At 39.1% G+C, this 17,796-nt stretch overlaps 1 protein-coding gene across 2 annotated transcripts in view; it reads left to right on the forward strand.

Moving 5' to 3' along the window:
- The window catches only part of PDE7B (phosphodiesterase 7B), a 181,690-nt gene that overhangs the window by 70,455 nt on the left and 93,439 nt on the right, over positions 1 to 17,796 (forward strand). The gene's annotated exons all lie outside the window — the stretch shown is intronic.

Here is a 17,796-nt window from a genome sequence, read left to right on the forward strand (position 1 = left end):
CTAAGGATGGTACTCCATAGCCTGTTGTAGACAGTGTCTCTACATTTGTGTTTTCAATGTTACCCCAATTTACTTCAGCCTTTTGTTTGTATTGTGGAGCAGTCTCTGAATGCACAAAATGGACTCCTTTCACATGAAATAAAGCAAGCCACATGCTCTAGGAGCACTTCTAGTGCATTCTAGCTGCTGGTCAGTCCATGGGAATATGTTAGAAATAGGCCAAACTAAATCCTCGAAACCATATACAGTGCAGACATTGGGTCTTCAGCACCAGCTGTTTGACTCTGCTCTTGTGTTGTTCTGCTTGCTTCTACGAACCTTGCCAGAGTCAACACCAGTTGTAACTCTAACCCCTTGGCTGCTCTAATACACAGATTTCTGTAACCAATCACAGTGCTTTCAGGACCATTCAGTCCATTCAGTTATGGTTTAACTGAAGATGCAACAAATGTAGATAAATTGTAATTTAAACGGGTTTTAAGCATGTGTTTTCCTGGAGATTGCTTACCTGCTTCCAGTCTGCATGCCATCAATTTGTGCATGCAACCTAGAACCTAATTAGGTGTTTCTTATACTCTGAAATGAGAACAAGTTCATGAGGAATGGCAAATGTGATTTAATACAATGTGAAATGCTATCCTTATTAAAACATAAGGTAAAATGCCTTTTAACTCTAAGTCAGGATTTCGCACCAAGTTTATAGATGAATACAGAGCAAATCTGATTTAACACTTAATTCAGATGAATTAATAATATTCCAGGCCTTTGTTTATTGACATGAACTAATGAAATCCTCACATTTTATTCATGCATATACAAGATGTAAATTAATATTGTAGCATCTTTTATATATATAGATATATATATAAACAACAGTGTTAATGAAAAGAACTCAGAAATGCTAGCATCATACACTTTATAAGTAGAAATTTCTTGAAAGAAAGCAAGGACTAATGATCTGAAAATAGAGTTGGTAATATCCTGACATCAAAATCATATAGCATTATATAACAAGAAATATGTTATCATGATGATAGAAGAAGAGAGATTTATTTTCAGTGTCTTTCAGCCAGTTAGATAACAGTAGGTAAAGATAGGTCCTAGAGATAGAAGTATTTTTGTCCTGTTGTTGTTATTAAGTACTATTTGAAATCATTGACATCATCTTTAAAGGAAGCTTCTGTATTTTCACTCCATGAACTGTGTTTCAGGTTTTTACAGAAGTAGAAAGACAAATTTATAGTTAAGGTACATGACTGGGCACTTCATCAAGTCCCAGCATGTGCTGGCACTTTGATCATTGAGACAGGCATTTATCAAGAGACAGGTCTTTGTTTGTCTAAGAAAAAGACAGAAAATGTACCTCCCTCAGTTCTAACAGCCCTGAAAGGATTTTCTAATGGAACCTAATGTTTTTACCTACTGGTTTCCACAATTTCATATTTACAGACTTGGGTCAGCATCTGCCATGCAACAAAATCATAGTTAAATTGGTATTATCTTGCTTTGCTATGGAAACCTCAGGTCAAGTTGCCAATACATCCGGACATTCTGTTAATGTTCAAATAAAATTATGGAAGGAGTTGGGAGGATGAGAAAGTAAGCTAAGGGGTAGAACAAATTATTTGAGTTCTCAGTAGCTACATGATGCAGCATCAATAGCAGTCACTGACAGAGCTCTGCTGGAAAAGGAAGATGAATGGGCAGATGCTCCATTGTAATTTCTTCCTATCAGCAGAGAGCATAACACAGGCATTAATCCACTGGTTCAATCAGAGGTAATAACATGTCCAGGGAGCTACCACTTCCAAGACGCAAGTGCAATTGCTGTCATTGTACATTTGTCCTAAAGGGTTCCTTAGGCAAGTGCATGTCACAATATTTTAGAAGCCAAAGGAATCCAAGTTCATGTGACTTTAATTATTAACATATTTCCCTTTTCTTAAAAAGAAGGAATGGAAGCATCATAAATCATGATGTCTAATCTCATTTATTTTCTGTTGTTTGAGAACAGCACTCAGGGCATTTGAAGTCTGTGTATTATTTGTTTCACGGGGGAAAATGACATTATAATAACCCTTAGAACAGTTTGGAGAGAAAATTCTGTTGTTTTTGGATTTTTTTTATTTTAATCCAATCCAGTTTCTCTGTGCCATGAAAGAATCTGTGTTTGGTTTAAGCAGAACCATCTTAGATACCACAGTTGCTTCAAATTGTGCAGCTCATTGAGACAAAACAAAAAGTCTCTTGATAATTGATGACTGAATAAACAAAGAGGAAACTGAAGGCAGATGTGTGCTGGAAAGCTTTTTGAAATCCTGCGATGGGACAGGGGAGAGTTTGATTTTGTTTTTAATCAGAAGCACCACAATTCTCTCTTTAGCCTGAACATTTCCTCCTTGACATTTTTTGTTCTTAATCTGTGTTGGGGAGGGCGTTGCTGATGTTTAATTTTAAGTGAATTTCCAGTAGTAAATCTAGAAAGGTTTTAGGCTGGCAGCTGTGCAGATTCAAGCCCTCCCTCTGCAAAACAGGCTCTGAAGAGGGAACAGCATAAATCCCTCTAATACTGTCCTGCCAGAAAGCTTCTTCCTCGACATGGAAAGATCATCTGCAGGAATTACTGAACTACTAGCACCTTCATCCATCTGTTTTTTGTATTCTTTCTGAAACTGCCTGAAAAGTAGTGAGATGTGTTGCAGGATCTCCTATTATGGACACATTTAAATCCCTCGGTAGGAGCAACACCAGAAGGACAGGCCCACATAAGCACAGCCCACGATTCAGCTCCTGTCTTTATTTCTCCTCCCCCTATCCCTGCTTCTCTTCTACTCAAAAACTCACTTGCCTTTGATAATGAGTACACGTCTAAGCTGGCTGGAGAAAGATTCTTCAGAAATATTTGACAAAAACTGTTTTCTTGAAATTGGATTGTGTAGTTACACTACAGTAAAAGATGAAAATTTGAGAGCGAAATGCAACAACTTCTAGTGAAAAACCTTTGGCCAGTAACTAGCTTCAGACTCAGAAGAGTGCTATGGCATTTTACAGATGTGGTCACTGAAGGACTGTATACTTTGGTCTTTTATGTGGGATGTGCATCACCATGTCTGTCAATGAGTTACTCCAGAATATGACAGGAGTCCCTGGTGACACCTCACAGCAAGAACAGCTTGGCTGAATCACATCAGTCACAGAGGAAAACAGGATAATGACATAGATATGCTAAAGTTCACCTGAGGAATTCCTACTGCATCTCTGAGTCAAAATTTACCAGGTGGCAACTGGAATTTTGTTTGTGGGAGAAAATGAGCACAAACTATCTCTAAAAAATAGAAACAATCCCTGCAGAATTCAGAAACTTTCTAACAAAAAAATATTTCGTAGCCAAAAATTCAGTTTTCTACCACATTTCTTGTTTGAGCTTGTTCACAGAGATCTAGTAGGTTGGATCGTTATGCAAATGCAGTGACCCAGCTTTATGGTAATAATTTACCCGACATTAAGTAAGATGGAGTTAACACATGGACATGGATGACATAATGGGAATGATGGAGTTGATTTAGAAAGTGCCCACATCAATGCTAGGTCAGTGCTATTCTGTTGTTTGTGAGTGTCCTGCTGATGGAGGAGCTGGCTGCTAGACAAGATAAAAACTTTGCTCTTAACTCCCTGTGCTCACTGATGATGCTGTGGTATATATTTTGTGAAAGCAGCTATTATGACACTCTAAAAAAGGACTTCTTCAGCTGTAAAATAAGTAACTTGGTCTTTCATTCTCTTTAGTTCTTGGTGCAATGTGTCGCAACACATCATTCTAAATCAGATTAAATTGGGCAAGGGACAAGAATGAAGGAGGGTTTTAGTCATCCCCCTCTTCAATTGGCCAGTGCAACAGCTGCTCCAATGTTCCTGTGAGTGCTGCTGCATGAATACTTGACAGTTACCCTTTAATTATAATAAAAAAATAGGTTGTTTTTAATCAGCTTTCCCAAAGCCAGGCTATCAAAATGAGTGTATCTGTCTTGGTAGAACAGTTTTTATCTGCATTTTCCCCTACCCTCATAAAGCTGCCCTAAGATCTTGGCTGGTATATAATGCAAGACTTTGTGGCAAGATATTTGTAATTTCTCCTAGGGGAAATATCACATCAATTTTTCTCTGTCCCAGCTTGTCTGAGACATGCAAATGTCGGTTCAAAGGGTAAGCTCAAATACGTATCCACTAAGTAAAGTGGCAAAACTGGAATGAGGAATTGGCAGGTTCTGTCTTCTATAGTTACCAAGTATTGAAACAATCACTCTAGTCACAGTAGGGCTTTGCAAGCATCTGCATATAGCTTATCGGCCAATTAGGGAAAGAATATGAGGAAACTAATGACAAACTGTCCCTGTTCACTTGAGGACTCTCACTCCTGCACTTCATCTGGCTCACAAGCACTTGACCAACTGTTAAACCACAGAGAGTTACTGTAAATCCAGTCTAAATTGAAAATAAATAAATAATCACTTTAAAAGACAAAAATAAATTATTTTTTAAAATTACAGCATAATCTGTTCCAATTAAAATTCCATGCTACTGAAGAAGCATTTCTACACTATGGTCTCTGAACCTGGAGTCCCCATAAAGTCATTTAAAGAAATGCAAGAGCAGCCTGTGAAGTACAGATGAGATACCCATTCTCCCACATCACAACTGTGACACTACAGTCTTCACACACTTGCACGTACATACATCACAAACTTCGAATTTATTTTACACAATGGCACAACATCAGCAGGGAGCAGACAGGGTGGTCCTGCTCAGCTCACCTCATGCTGCAGGTAAGGCATTTTGGTGGGAGCTAGAAGCTGTGGAAGAAGCATTGCCTCAGGCAGACAATAAAATTGAATCTGTCCCTCCTCATTTTATGGATAACTCATGAAAATCATAGAATAGAGTGGTTTGGGTTGGAAAAGACCTTAAAGGCCATATAATTCCAACCCCCTCGCCACAGGCAGAGACACCTACCACTATGCCAGGTTGCTCAAAGCCCCATCCAACCTGGCCTTGAGCACTTCCAGGGATGGGTCATCCACAGCTTCTCTGGGCAACCTGTGCCAGTGCCTCACCACTCTCAGAGTAAAGAATTTCTTCCTAATATCTATACTAAATCTCCCCTCTTTTAGTTTAAAACCATTTCCCCTTGTCTTATCACAACACTGCCTGACAAAGAGTCCCTCCTCAGCTTTCCTGTAGGCCCCCTTTAGGCACCGGAAGGCCGCAGTAAGGTCTCCCCAGAGCCTTTTCTTCTCCAGGCTGAACAACCCCAACTCCCTTGGCCTGCCTTCATAGGAGAGGTGCTCCAGCCTCTTGATCATCTTTGTGGCCCCCCTCTGGACTCATTCTAATAGCATCCATGTCCTTGTGCTGCAGGCCCCAAACCTGGATGCAGTATTCCAGGTGGAGTCTCACAGCAGCAGAGCAGAGGGGGGGAATCACCTCCCTTGACCTGATGGCCATGCTCCTTTTATGCAGCCCAGGATACGGTTGGCTTTCTGGGCTGTAAGCACACATGCCGGCTCATGTTGAGCTCCTCATCACCCAAAACCCCAAAGTCCTTCTCCTCAGGGCTTCTCTCAATCCATTCTCTACCCAGCCTGTATTTGTGCTCGAAAATGCTTAACTACTATGTAAATTCCATGCACAGTTTAATTATTATATAAAGGGAACATCTTTTTATATATAGAAGGTTTGTTTTTTTTTCCCTGATCATATTTTGTAATGGCCACCACTGGAGTCTGTGATGAGCTGCAACTTGCACCTGGTGTGCACCAGCCAGACTGGACTGAACACGAGTAGACTCTGATAGATGAATGCTTCATGTCTGATGCAAGTAGGATGCAAACAGGAAAACAGCGATGTTTTCTGAGATCTGCCCCAATTTGAGGTGTTTCTGGGCATACTTATACTCAGATCTTTCAGACACCTACTGGGATTTATGGTTAAAAGCATGCAAGCAAACAAGAAATTTGTAACAGGCACAGTGATGAAGCATTTTCAGTGTCAAACAAAAGCTAAGGGGGAATTTGCAGGGTCTTACCCTTGGATTTAATCACAAAGTCCTATCAGGAATTCCTAGGTCCCATTTCAGGAACATTTTTTGGATCTAGTCCTTAATATCCTGATGGCCTATTGCATGCTTTCACATTCAGTAAGAAACAGCCAGATAGGTCTCATCTGCAATAACCGCACATGGCAGCTGTAGAATGCTACTGATCATCAACAGTCTTCAATTATTAATAAAAGTTTTATTAGCTATTAGCTTCTCTTTTTCTGGCAAAGGACTGGGAAGATAATTTTTCTTTCTAGCAGTAGATGTTTTTAAAGTAATAACCCAAAATTTAAACCAGATTTAAATATATTAAATGCAAATCCCCAGATAATTTGCACATTATATAGCTAAATTGCTAAATAAATAACATATCAAATAACTGTTTCTATTAAAGAATATCCCAAACACTTCTGTCAGGAAATTCATGCCTTTTTTTTCCATTCTTTAAAACCGTTCTTATTCTAACGCAGTACAAAATGTTTCTGGACAAACTTCATTCACGTTATCTTCTAAGCCATTCTTAGGAAGCATTTTAATGATAACACCTGCTGTCATAACAACAGTTTTCAGTCTTTATTACTTATGGGATCTAGGGCTAATCAGAAATGTAATGTTTCACTGTATTTGAAAGTGATTGATCCCAGTATATAAAAAGCATTTTTTTTTCCCAGTGCAAGACATTTCAGCTTTTATACTTTGCAACTCCTGGTATTAACAAGAACCTGGAATGAAATCAGTGCAAATCAGAAATATGCACTGAAGATTTCCTATATGTATTTGCTGCTTTGGCTCTCACAGGAGAACCTGCCCCTGCATTCCCCAGCTACATTATCACACACTATAAAGGAAGAAGTGCAATGAATGCAGTCAGCTTATTCCCCCCAGGAGTTCCCTCTGGTAGAGTATGTCAAAGTACTCCCAGCCGTCAGTCTGTCAGGTCTGCTCGGATGTTTTGGAAGACAGCGTGCTCTGAATGAGAATGCAACAATAGCAGGCTGATTTTTCAGCAGCCAGCACTGATAACTCTGATAAACAGTCTTCTTGAGGTAAGAAGTGACGCATATCAGAGGTTCCTGCCTTAGACGCCAAGGTTATTCGTCATGTAATTGGATATTGTTGGAGAAAACCATAATTAACCCAAATTTAAAGGCATAAGGCAGTCTTGTTGATAATATGTGGTCAAAGATAATCATTCTCTGCTGAATCCACTTTCATCTTTCCTATTCATTTATCTTTAAGAGATGTGACCTAACCAGGTCCTACTTAAACAAAGCTGTGATTTACGGGCTTCATGATTATTGCTAAATTACAGACCTGGGACTCTTGGAATTTCATTGCTCTGTCAGGGTAAAAATTAGACTCTGCTAACTCAGAAGTCCAGAAAGTTATCATTTTACAAGAGTGTGGGACATGTACATCCCCCAAAAGATGCAGAAGTAGAGTAGTGACTACTTGCTAGTGAGTAGAAGTAGCTATAGTGAGTACTTGCTATTGCCATCAAGTTCTGCCTACACGTTGGCCTATTTCATCCTACAATACAATAAAAACTCCAGATGCCATACAGGTGGAGTCAATCGTTAACTGTGCCTGAATTTGCCAATTTCATGTGACCCTGGGCTGCCCAGATGCTGGGAAACCTCACAAGACCCGGGGAATCTGTTACTCCTGTCCTTACCTCCCTCTGGTTTCCACTTCTGCTCTCTGGCTGCCCCACTATCCCTCTGCTGAAATTGTGTTAAAGCTGAGTCCCTAGGGACTGTAATGGAAGTTTTTTTATCACACCACTCATTGGTGTGATCACTCACCCAGGAGATTTGAGGAAGTAGCTGACTCGTCTGCTCCGGTTTGTTGAGGCAATTGGTCATTGGGTGGGAGATCTGCTGCTTCCAGGAAGCAAAGGACTATCACATCACAATAGGTTCTAGTTCCTGCCCCCAGGGAAACAAACACACAAAAGCTCACAGAGTTACACCAGACAAGGTAATTCTTCTGACTCCAGCCAGCTGCAAATCCCAGTAGCCTTGTCCTTAACTTCTTTTGGCACCAGAAAATTGACACCCATCTCCTCATTTAATTCTTTGCTGAATCATGTGATAGAAAGCCAAATTCCCTACTGTGCTCACTTGCTCTCTCTTTCATACGCTAACACACATTTTGTGTTTCTCACTATAAACATCCGCAAACCATCCATATAAGCATTTTGAAGCCTTAATATAAATGCTATATGCTACCTTTAAAGATAGGGTTTTTTGTTTAAACAGTTTTTGGTTGTTCATTTTCTTTTTCAAATTCTTAGCATGGCAACCATACATATAATACATTCTTCCCTAATGGCTACACAAATAAATGAGGCTTTGGCTTTTCTCCAGATATTTTCCCATTGTTAAAAGGAATATCTGTTTTTAGACCCTTTCCCGTTTTTCCGTAAAGGTAGCCTTATCTTCTTGGTTCATCAGTAACACTTCGTTACTGATTTGGAACTCCGGCTCTTTGAGGTAGCCTTTCCTGTAATTACTGTTTCTGTCATCAATTGTCCCCTGAAACTTGGGCTATGTAATTCCTTAGGCTTCACATTAGGATTCAGTGTAATTCCTTAGGCTTATATGGGGAAAAAAAAATCTACCGGAGCTCTTACGAGATATTTAATTTTGTTGTCTTATCATTATGGAATAGCTGTTAATGTTTGTAAGCCCTTTTTCCATCATTGTCTACGTGTGGAAATAGATAACCCTGGCTGAAGTTCTAGACTGGTTTTGGTGAGTGAAGTTAGATAAGAGTTTTGAGAGACTGATACTGAGCCAAAATATCAAGATTCATAAGATTCTAGGCTTGTTTAGTCATGTTTATGCATAGATCCAACATACTTTCATGCATATTTTTTCACACATAGATCCAACATATTAAATACACTTACAAAAGAAATTATGGAACTCTGTAATAAAAATCTCCCAGTTCTGAAGCCTGAGCAGTATTCTCTCACTTCATTAAATCACTACATAGGAAGGAATTCTATCTAGGAGAAGAAAAGAAGGCAAAAAGATTTTTAAAACAGGAGGCAATGGGCAATAAATGGCATCAGAAGTATAGTGGTGGAATTAAAGAATGCAAATGAGGGGTCTCAGCTCTAAGGAAAGAATATATATTGCACAGTGCTGACAGTAGTAAATTCTGTTCACATTCTGTGCACATAGCATCTTGAGGTGAGCAGCATGCTTTCTCCTTACCTCTTTTGTACCTTTATATGTTCAGAGTAAGAATGTTTTATAGCTGAGGCTTTCTGACAGCCTACAGAAAGACACAAGGATTTTGAGAGCTCTTTTCAGCTCATGGTATAGCAATGAAAATACCTCACATGAATCACTGATTATTTGTGTTTGCTCTATTGGAGCCACAGGTGATTAGCTCAAGAGTTTCTTCTTCTATGAAGAGAAATAGGAATGAGAATAAGAAAGGGTAATAAAAGAGGATATTAAGAATTTGAGGGGGCTCACATGTGAAGAATCAGACAACTGAGACATTTTTCACTTGTCTGCTCAAAATTTTCTTATGCCATTCTACTTGAGGAGTTGTATTTAAAAACAGCACATCCTAATCATAGGGAAAAAAAGAAAAAAAAAAAAAAAAAAAGGAAGTTTAAAACACTTGATTGCAATGGGTGTCCAACCTTCAGTTTTTAAAAATGAGCAGAGGTAATTCAGACAGAGGGAATTTCGTGTTGCCTCATATTTATGGTTTTAATTCTCAATGTCCTACAAGTGCACATGTAGGAGTGAGTGGTTTTTTGCCTTGTCTTTCTATGAGTGCACAACATACATACTGCATATACATGAACATCAGTAAGGGGATATGTTTTCTAGAAAATATACAATGCTCATTGGGCAGTATTGAATGAATAAAAAACGAATAAATGAATGAAGAAAAATCACTAAATTAGACATGCTCTGTGAATGCAGAGACTATTCCACGATGTGGGAGGAATTAGTCCAGCCAAGAAATGTAATACTACATATTTAAGGAAATTTGGCTCTTTAAGGAATGATGATGCCTTTTACTCAGCTATTATACCTTTTTCAGCATAACTCATTCAGGCAATGATTTTATGATACCAATGTGTAACTCCTTAAAAAGATATCCTTCTTAGTCAGGTGATAACTATTAATTAGTTCCTGAAAATCAATTAATTTGGGTACTTCAGAGTGGGTTGTCTGGAATAGGGATACCCAAATCATCAGTCTTCTTAGAAATTTGCAGCTTCTATGTTTTAAAATCTATTATCTTATAATGAAAAGGGATTAAATACATTTACATGCTTTTTAATGTAGCACAATTGGAGGATTTCTATGTAAGCTCTCAGCAAAATTTAACAAATTGAAACAAATATCTTCTGTAATGTGGAAAATATTATACATGAATGCATGTAAATTGTTTATAGATATTGATAATGACAATTTTTCAAGTTCTATTACTGCACATTAGTATTGCCCAAGAATGAACCACTGTTGCTGGCTGGAGCAGAATGATCACATACAGGAATTTCTGCCTCCCTACCTTAATGTTTTGCAGCTCTTCATACAGATTAGCTTATGCTGAAAAGTGTTTCAGCATTAGCTTTTCCCAGAGATGCACATCCCTTCACTCAGCAAACTGGCTTGCCTCAGCATCAGCAGCATTTCTTTTGGTAGTTAGCTAAGCACAAGGATCAGTTGCAGGTAATTTCAGTGCTGCAGCATGCAGTGCTGCTGATAGGCCAGGCAGGGTAGTTTCTGACAGCATGAGCGGGTCTGGCTTCCAGAGCATCTCTGCCTCGAGCCAGGCCTATGGTTTTGCTCAGCACAGTCTGAGCTGCAAGTGAGGGCTGTGGCTGCCTTTTCTAACAGCTTCTATTCAGTTGACCTATCAGTCATAATTGGGGCTGAAATAAAAGATGAAGTAGGTAAGCACTCTTCTCTATGGTAAATTAAGGGAAATGTCTTGTCACAAACAATACACAGGGCCCTCATTACTTGTCACTATTAAAGATTATTTTTAGAATTGGTCCTTAGCCCACTTCTCCGACCAAAATATTGCTTTGGTCACCATACTATTTTAAAATTTCCCTCAGAATAAAGCCAAGTTACATGGATAAAAATAGCCTTTGTATCCATCTCTTTTCAGTAGTGGCCACTCCTCAGCCATGGGTGGACAGCAGAGCTGGTAGCTACGACCTTAATTTGTAACAGTTTCCTCATCTAATAGGCCAGATATTATTGGCAAGACAACACAAAATAATAAAAGAGAAAAAGATGTTCAAGTGCAGAAGGGAAAAAAAAACAAAAAAATCTTTGAAATACTTCTTCAGAATAAAAGCAGCCATAGATGTTATTGACAAGTGTCAATAACAAGTGGACTGACACCTGGACATACCTAACACCTCTTGTACCTGCTGCTGTGGTTTTCAGCAGTGGTTGCAAGCACTCTGTCCCTGTCCACACCTGGCCCAGGAGAAGGCTACACACGTCTTGCAAGCTGAGACGCAGGCATGGAGGTCAGCTGGGGATATAGCACTTTCAAGGTCATGCAGAGCTGCCACTGCTACCTGTCATGACTCACAGGCATTGCAAAGTGATAAACTCCTACTCGGATCCCTGAAGAAAACACCATCGTTTCTGAAGTGGGCTAACAGTGTTACATTTCAACATGCATTTGTTGTTTGTGCACTCCTGCCAATTACACTTAAACTCTAAGGGTGACCATATAGCTATAAATTATAATAGTTCAGAATAGCTGTTTGAAACCAGGTCCTTAAAAATATGTCAGCATCTAAGAGTTATAAGGCCTCTGTTACCAAGCTATGTTAAAGGTTTATTCTTCATAGCATATTTATGTTTGCTTTCTTCCTCTGAAGTAATACTACTCCCATGTTAACCATAAGAAAACAGTTACAGCTATACAACATGGTAGGTATAATTCTCTATAAGCTACCTAGTCCTGGTTTCCTAATCGGCCAACATTGTCCAGTGTAGCATGGTGCTTTTGCAGCTTATATCCATGGTCTTCTTCACAGAGAAATCAGGGCAAGAGAGAAGGGAGAAGTAGGCTCCAGATCTCATCCCAGCACTGAGCCATGTCACATCAAACCTGGAAGTTTGGAAGAAACCTCCTGAGTTTAGGCAGCTTAGATATAGCCAGAGGAATTTCTTAGGATCATGCAAGCAACATGTGACAGAGCAGGGAGTTAACTTGTATCTGCTCATTAAAGAAAAAAAAAACACTACTTGCTGAGGGGGTATGTAATATGTGGCATATCTTTTGGATGCTCTTGTGCTGACATCTGTAGAGATGTAAGACCATTAGAAAAGCACATTTCTTTGTCTATTATTTCCCCATAGAGAATGTCTAAAGGAGAGGGAAAGGGAGTAAATGCCATTAATAAAATGAACCCCCATAAATAAGAGAAGTTATTGTGACAGCTGCTGAAAACAAGACTGTTTTAGTTATTCTCTTATGAATATTCATACAGCCATTATCACTGCTGTTTTCTAAAGCTTCGAAGTCTGAGTTTGTAGAATTTATACTTTCATAGAATCACAGAATCACATACTTGGGTTGGAAGGGTCCTTAAAGATCACCCAGTTGCAACCCCTCTGCCATGGGCAGGAATGCCACCAGCTAGATCAGGTTGGTCAAGGCCCCATCCAGCCTGGCCTTAAACACCTCCAGGGATGGGGCATCCACGGCTTCTCTGGGCAGCCTGTGTCAGTGCCTCACCACCCTCTGAATAAACAATTTCTTCCTTATATCTAAATCTCCCCTTTTTTAGTTTAAAACCATCTCTCCTTGTCCTATCATTATCTGCCCAAGTAAAAAGATGTTCTCCATCTTTTTTTACAAGCCCCCTTTAAGTGGGCTTACAGGAACTGAAAGGCCACAATGAAGTCTCCCTGGAGCCTGTTGAACAGCCCCGGCTGAACAGCCCCGGCTCTCTCAGCCTTTTTTCCTAGGAGAGGTGCTCCAGAACCTCCGATCATTTATGTGGCCCTTATCTGGACCCACTCTGACATGTCCACATTCTTCTTGTGCTGGGGTCCTCAGACCTGGATACATTACTCCAAGTGGGGCCTCATGAGGGCAGAGCAGAGGGGGACAATCACCTCCCTTGGCCTTTTGGACACTCCTCTGTTGATGCAGCCCAGGACACGGTTGGCCTTCTGGGTTACAAGCACTCTCTGCTGGCTCATGCTGAGCTTTTTGTCCACCAGAACTCCCAAGTTCTTCTCTTTAGGGCTGCTCTCAATGAGTTCTTCTCCCAGTCTGTGCTCATGTCTGGGATTGCCCTGACCCAGGTGCAGCACCTTGCACTTAGCCTTGTTGAACCTCATTAGGTTCACATGGGCCCATTTCTCAAGCTTGTCCAGGTCCCTTTGTATGGCATCCCTTCCTTCTGTTGTATTGACTGTACCACTCAGCTTGGTGTCATCTGCAGACTTGCACTCCATCCCCTTGTCTACGTCATTGATAAAGATATATAAACAGCACCTGTCCCAGAACAGACCCAGAGGGACACCACTTGTCACCAGCCTCCACCTGGACATAGAATCATTGACCACAACTCTCTGACTGCGGCCATCCAGACAATTCTTCATCCACTGAATGGCCCACCCTTCAAATCCATCTCTCTCCAGTTTGGAGATAAGGATGTCATGTGGGACCATGTCAAAGGTCTCACAGAAGTCCAGGTAGATGACACTATTTATTCTCCCCTTGTCAACTGATACAGTCACTCCATCAGAGAAGGCCACCAGATCGGTCAGGCAGGATTTGCCCTTGGTGAAGCCATGCTGGCTGTAGCAGATCACCTCCTTCTCTTACATGTGCCTTGACATTGCTTCTAGGAGGGTCTATTTCATGATCTTCCCAAGTACAGAGGTGAGACTCACTGGTCTGTAGTTCCCCGGATTTTCCTTCCTACCCTTTTTAAAAATGGGAGTGATGCTTCCCTTTTTCCAGTCACCAGGGACTTCTCCTGACTGCCATGACTTTTCAAATGTGATGGAGAATGGCTTGGCTGTTCAGTTTCATCAGGTGGTCTCTTTTCAAGCAGTACCACTGATATGTTTAAGTAGATAACTTGCAAAGCTTCAAAGCTTTGGTGAGTCCGTTTTATTCAAAGAAATATTTAAATTTCTGAATGTTTATTACAATTTATCTTAGCATCTTGGAATTCAGACAGAAAACCTAAGATGAGGATTTTCCTCATCAGATTCTTTTGCCCGGAAACAACTGAAGGGTAGCACTTTCCGGACTGTTCTCAGCCTTCCGCTTCTGATCTCCACAGAAACTGAGGATCACAGCTGTCTCCAATATTTATTTATTTAGAGAGCAACGGAACATTTTGAACCTCAAAACAAAAAGAAGGAAAGTTTGGTTGTTTGAATTTCTGCCAAAGATGTGATGAATTCTACTAAACAATTGTTAAACAGCAATTGTTATAATTTAGTGCATTTAGTCTGTGCCAAATGCTACTCCACTATGCATTATTGTAATTTAGGGTGCAAGCAGCCTACCCAAATAACAGCACAAAACTTGGCTGGTTAGATTATCCAGCTATTTGTGCAAGGCTCCTCTTTGACCCAGACAGAAGACACAAGCTTTGAGATACAGATATGAGTTTGGGTACTTTGAATTGTATCTTCAGTGACCATCCCATTCAAGATTTAAGTGGCCAAGCTGGGTATCTAAAGTTGTTGTTGTAAAAGTCTCCCTGTTTCCTACACTGAGCTTTGAATGAAAATTAGGACCTGTTTAAAACATCTAGTAAAACGAGGCTCTGACCACATAGACATCTGTTACCAAATTGATCTAATCCAAACTGATTTGCACACCTACATATACACTGAGGTATATTGGCATTTAGTAATAACAAAACAAAACAAAACAAAACAAAAAAAAAGCAATTAGGAAAGTTATACTTGTTTAATGTTGCAGGGAAATTATAAAAATAACTTAAAACTGATGTATATGTTAAATAAAACTTATATTAGCCTTTGAGATTTAAATTTATAATCTACTAAGAGTTTTCAATTAAACAAAAATAATTAACTGTAGTAGACAGATACAAATCACTGAATGTGGATAGTTCTCCTTTACCTTTCTTTCACTCCTGACCATTTACCTCTCCATAGTTTAAAACTGGTTCAACATGCAAAACTCTGCTGGTTCCTCTTACCACGGTACATCCCAAAACATTGGTCGCAGCCACAGGAAAAGGCATTAAATTCAGAGCTGTTAAATCTGTTTTTTTACCACTGTTGGATCAAAGTTATTTCAGAGCACTACAGAGATGCTATCAGATCTTCCTGTCTCTTCTGTGCTCCATATAGCATACCTGCAAGCCACTGATCTCTTTACCCTGCATTAGCATTGTCCAGTGCTCACCATTACTTCCATACTTTCAGATAGAAAATGTTCACGAAGATTATTAAAGCTAGCTGAAAATTTTTCAGTGGAGTAGTTTTGCATTAGAAAAAGCAGTGTTAGTTTTTTCAGGAAAAAAAAAATTAACATTTTTTTCAGGGAGGAAAAGTTGCTTCTCATTTCTCATTTTGTTAAGAAAACAACTAGCACCACATTCTGACCTTTTCTGGTAATTTTTTTTCCCTATTGTTTTGTTAATTTATTTAGTCTTTAATATTCTAACATGTTTATTCAAATGTTATTCAAATACCAGGTTAAATGTTATCCAAATATCAGGTTATAGAATCTGTTATTCAATGCAGTGTTTTAAAGCTATCTCAGCAGAATACCTGCTACATCAAAAGGAAAAAATACTTTCTCAGAAGTAATTTATTGAAAATTTTTAAATTCTGGCTGATGGACATTTGGTTTTAACTTCTAATTTCTAATAAAAAAGAAAATCTGGCATTTCCATGAAACAAATTCTGCTTTCCAACTTGCTACCATTAATACTGTTTTTATTATGTTAGCGATTGTATTCTGAACTAAGGAACTGTGTTTTTTAAATGAAAATATTAAGGAACCAGCAGGCAGTCCTAGATGAGCATGCACTTCTGTTTGCACTGTGTGACTAGAAAAGGAAGTACATGTTCATGCAAAAATGAGACTTAAATAAGTATTTCCTATTGGAGTTATACAAGCACATGTGATGGCATAGTTGGAATCCTGAGATTTAGCTGTAAAAAAGCAGCTGATGCAGATGGCAAATGTCAGCAAAGGAGATGCAGTTCATTTTCCAATTCATTGGCATAGGAAACTAGTGGTTTAATAGGGTGATAGGCCAACTGATGTTTGATTTTTTTTCCACATAGTCACACAATCTGGTAAAAGTTACATCACTTCCTTGCATGCTAGCCCCACTAAATTGTTTCCTGTGCCAACGTTCCAACCAAGGCTGGAAATACCAGAGGATTTCTTTCCCTTTCTGAAAAGCCAAAGTTAATGGTGGTTGAAACCAGTTTCATCTGGTATTACTTCAACATTGATATTATATTTTAAAAAAACAGCAAAAACTATGTAATGGGTTTCATTGAAGTGCATAAGAAGTTCCTGATAAAAATAACAGAAATAATTTTACTTCAGTTATTTAATATATGCATAGTATTCCACTAAAAACAAGCCAACATTAGCAAGAAGATAAACTAGACCATCATTTAAACTTTTTTTATTTTTTTTTAGTCTAGTTTTAGGACACAGTAACAAAGATTCTGTAAAATCTCCACTTCTCAAAATGCTCAGGTTTATGAATAGAGCTAAATGGAAAGTGAATACAGAACTGGGGAGTAGGGTTGTCCCTGGCTCCTTTGAGCACTGAAGTTTTCTTTCCTTGGCTAATAGAGATACACAGTCTTTCAGTAAACTGTTCTGAGTGCAATCGGTACCTTGCAGACTTCAAAAAGAGTGACATTTTGCTAAGTCCATGTTTATAGAGACAAGACACTGCCTATCATTCGAAGAATCTGAGCTTGGTTTCTGAATAAAGCATCTTCAAAGTGCAAAGGCGAGTAGCTGAAAATGCATGTGGGAAAACACTCTCACATTTAGCATTCTCTTTCCCCCAGAGACTGCTGAAAAGTTTACTGTTGTTCTTATTAGAGGTTTTCTGTCAGCAGAGGGCAAGCTAAAGAGAAAACCCCAAAGTCTTAAAATTCTGAGATGAAGTAACTGGCATGTCTTCCAATTGACTTGACATATGATATTGTGGACCTCAGAAAAATAGATCAAGCACAGGCAGATGTAGTCCATGGGCTGGAAAGTACTGAACAGATAGTTAAAGGGAAATGGAAATTTCTTCCTGATTCTCCCACCTGAAAACTTCTGAAATCACTTTTCTACTGATGGAAAGAGTTGTTTATGGATGTCAATATTGTGACCAAATCTTACATTTTGATGCCTTGCTAAGGTCTGGAAAAAAAAATACATAGAGTACAGCATTTGCATGGCTGTCTTGTCAGAATAACCTGAATACTTTCTCCTTTTACCACAATTTTGATCAATCAGGCATTTTGTTCAAATAAAGTATCTTACAAGCACTGTGTATCTAGATATATATTCCTGTCATAAGAGCTGGGCAGAACCCTACAAAATGATGTGTGATTGTCTGGACTGAAAAGAAAATTGTAGCAGATATCTTAGGAAACACTGGAAAACATTTGTGGTTTTACATATGGTCAGGATATCTTGGAAAGCATACTACAGCTGGAACTACA

This window comes from Cygnus atratus, chromosome 3 (genome assembly GCF_013377495.2).
Source record: "Cygnus atratus isolate AKBS03 ecotype Queensland, Australia chromosome 3, CAtr_DNAZoo_HiC_assembly, whole genome shotgun sequence".
Classification (NCBI taxonomy): Eukaryota; Metazoa; Chordata; class Aves; order Anseriformes; family Anatidae; genus Cygnus; species Cygnus atratus.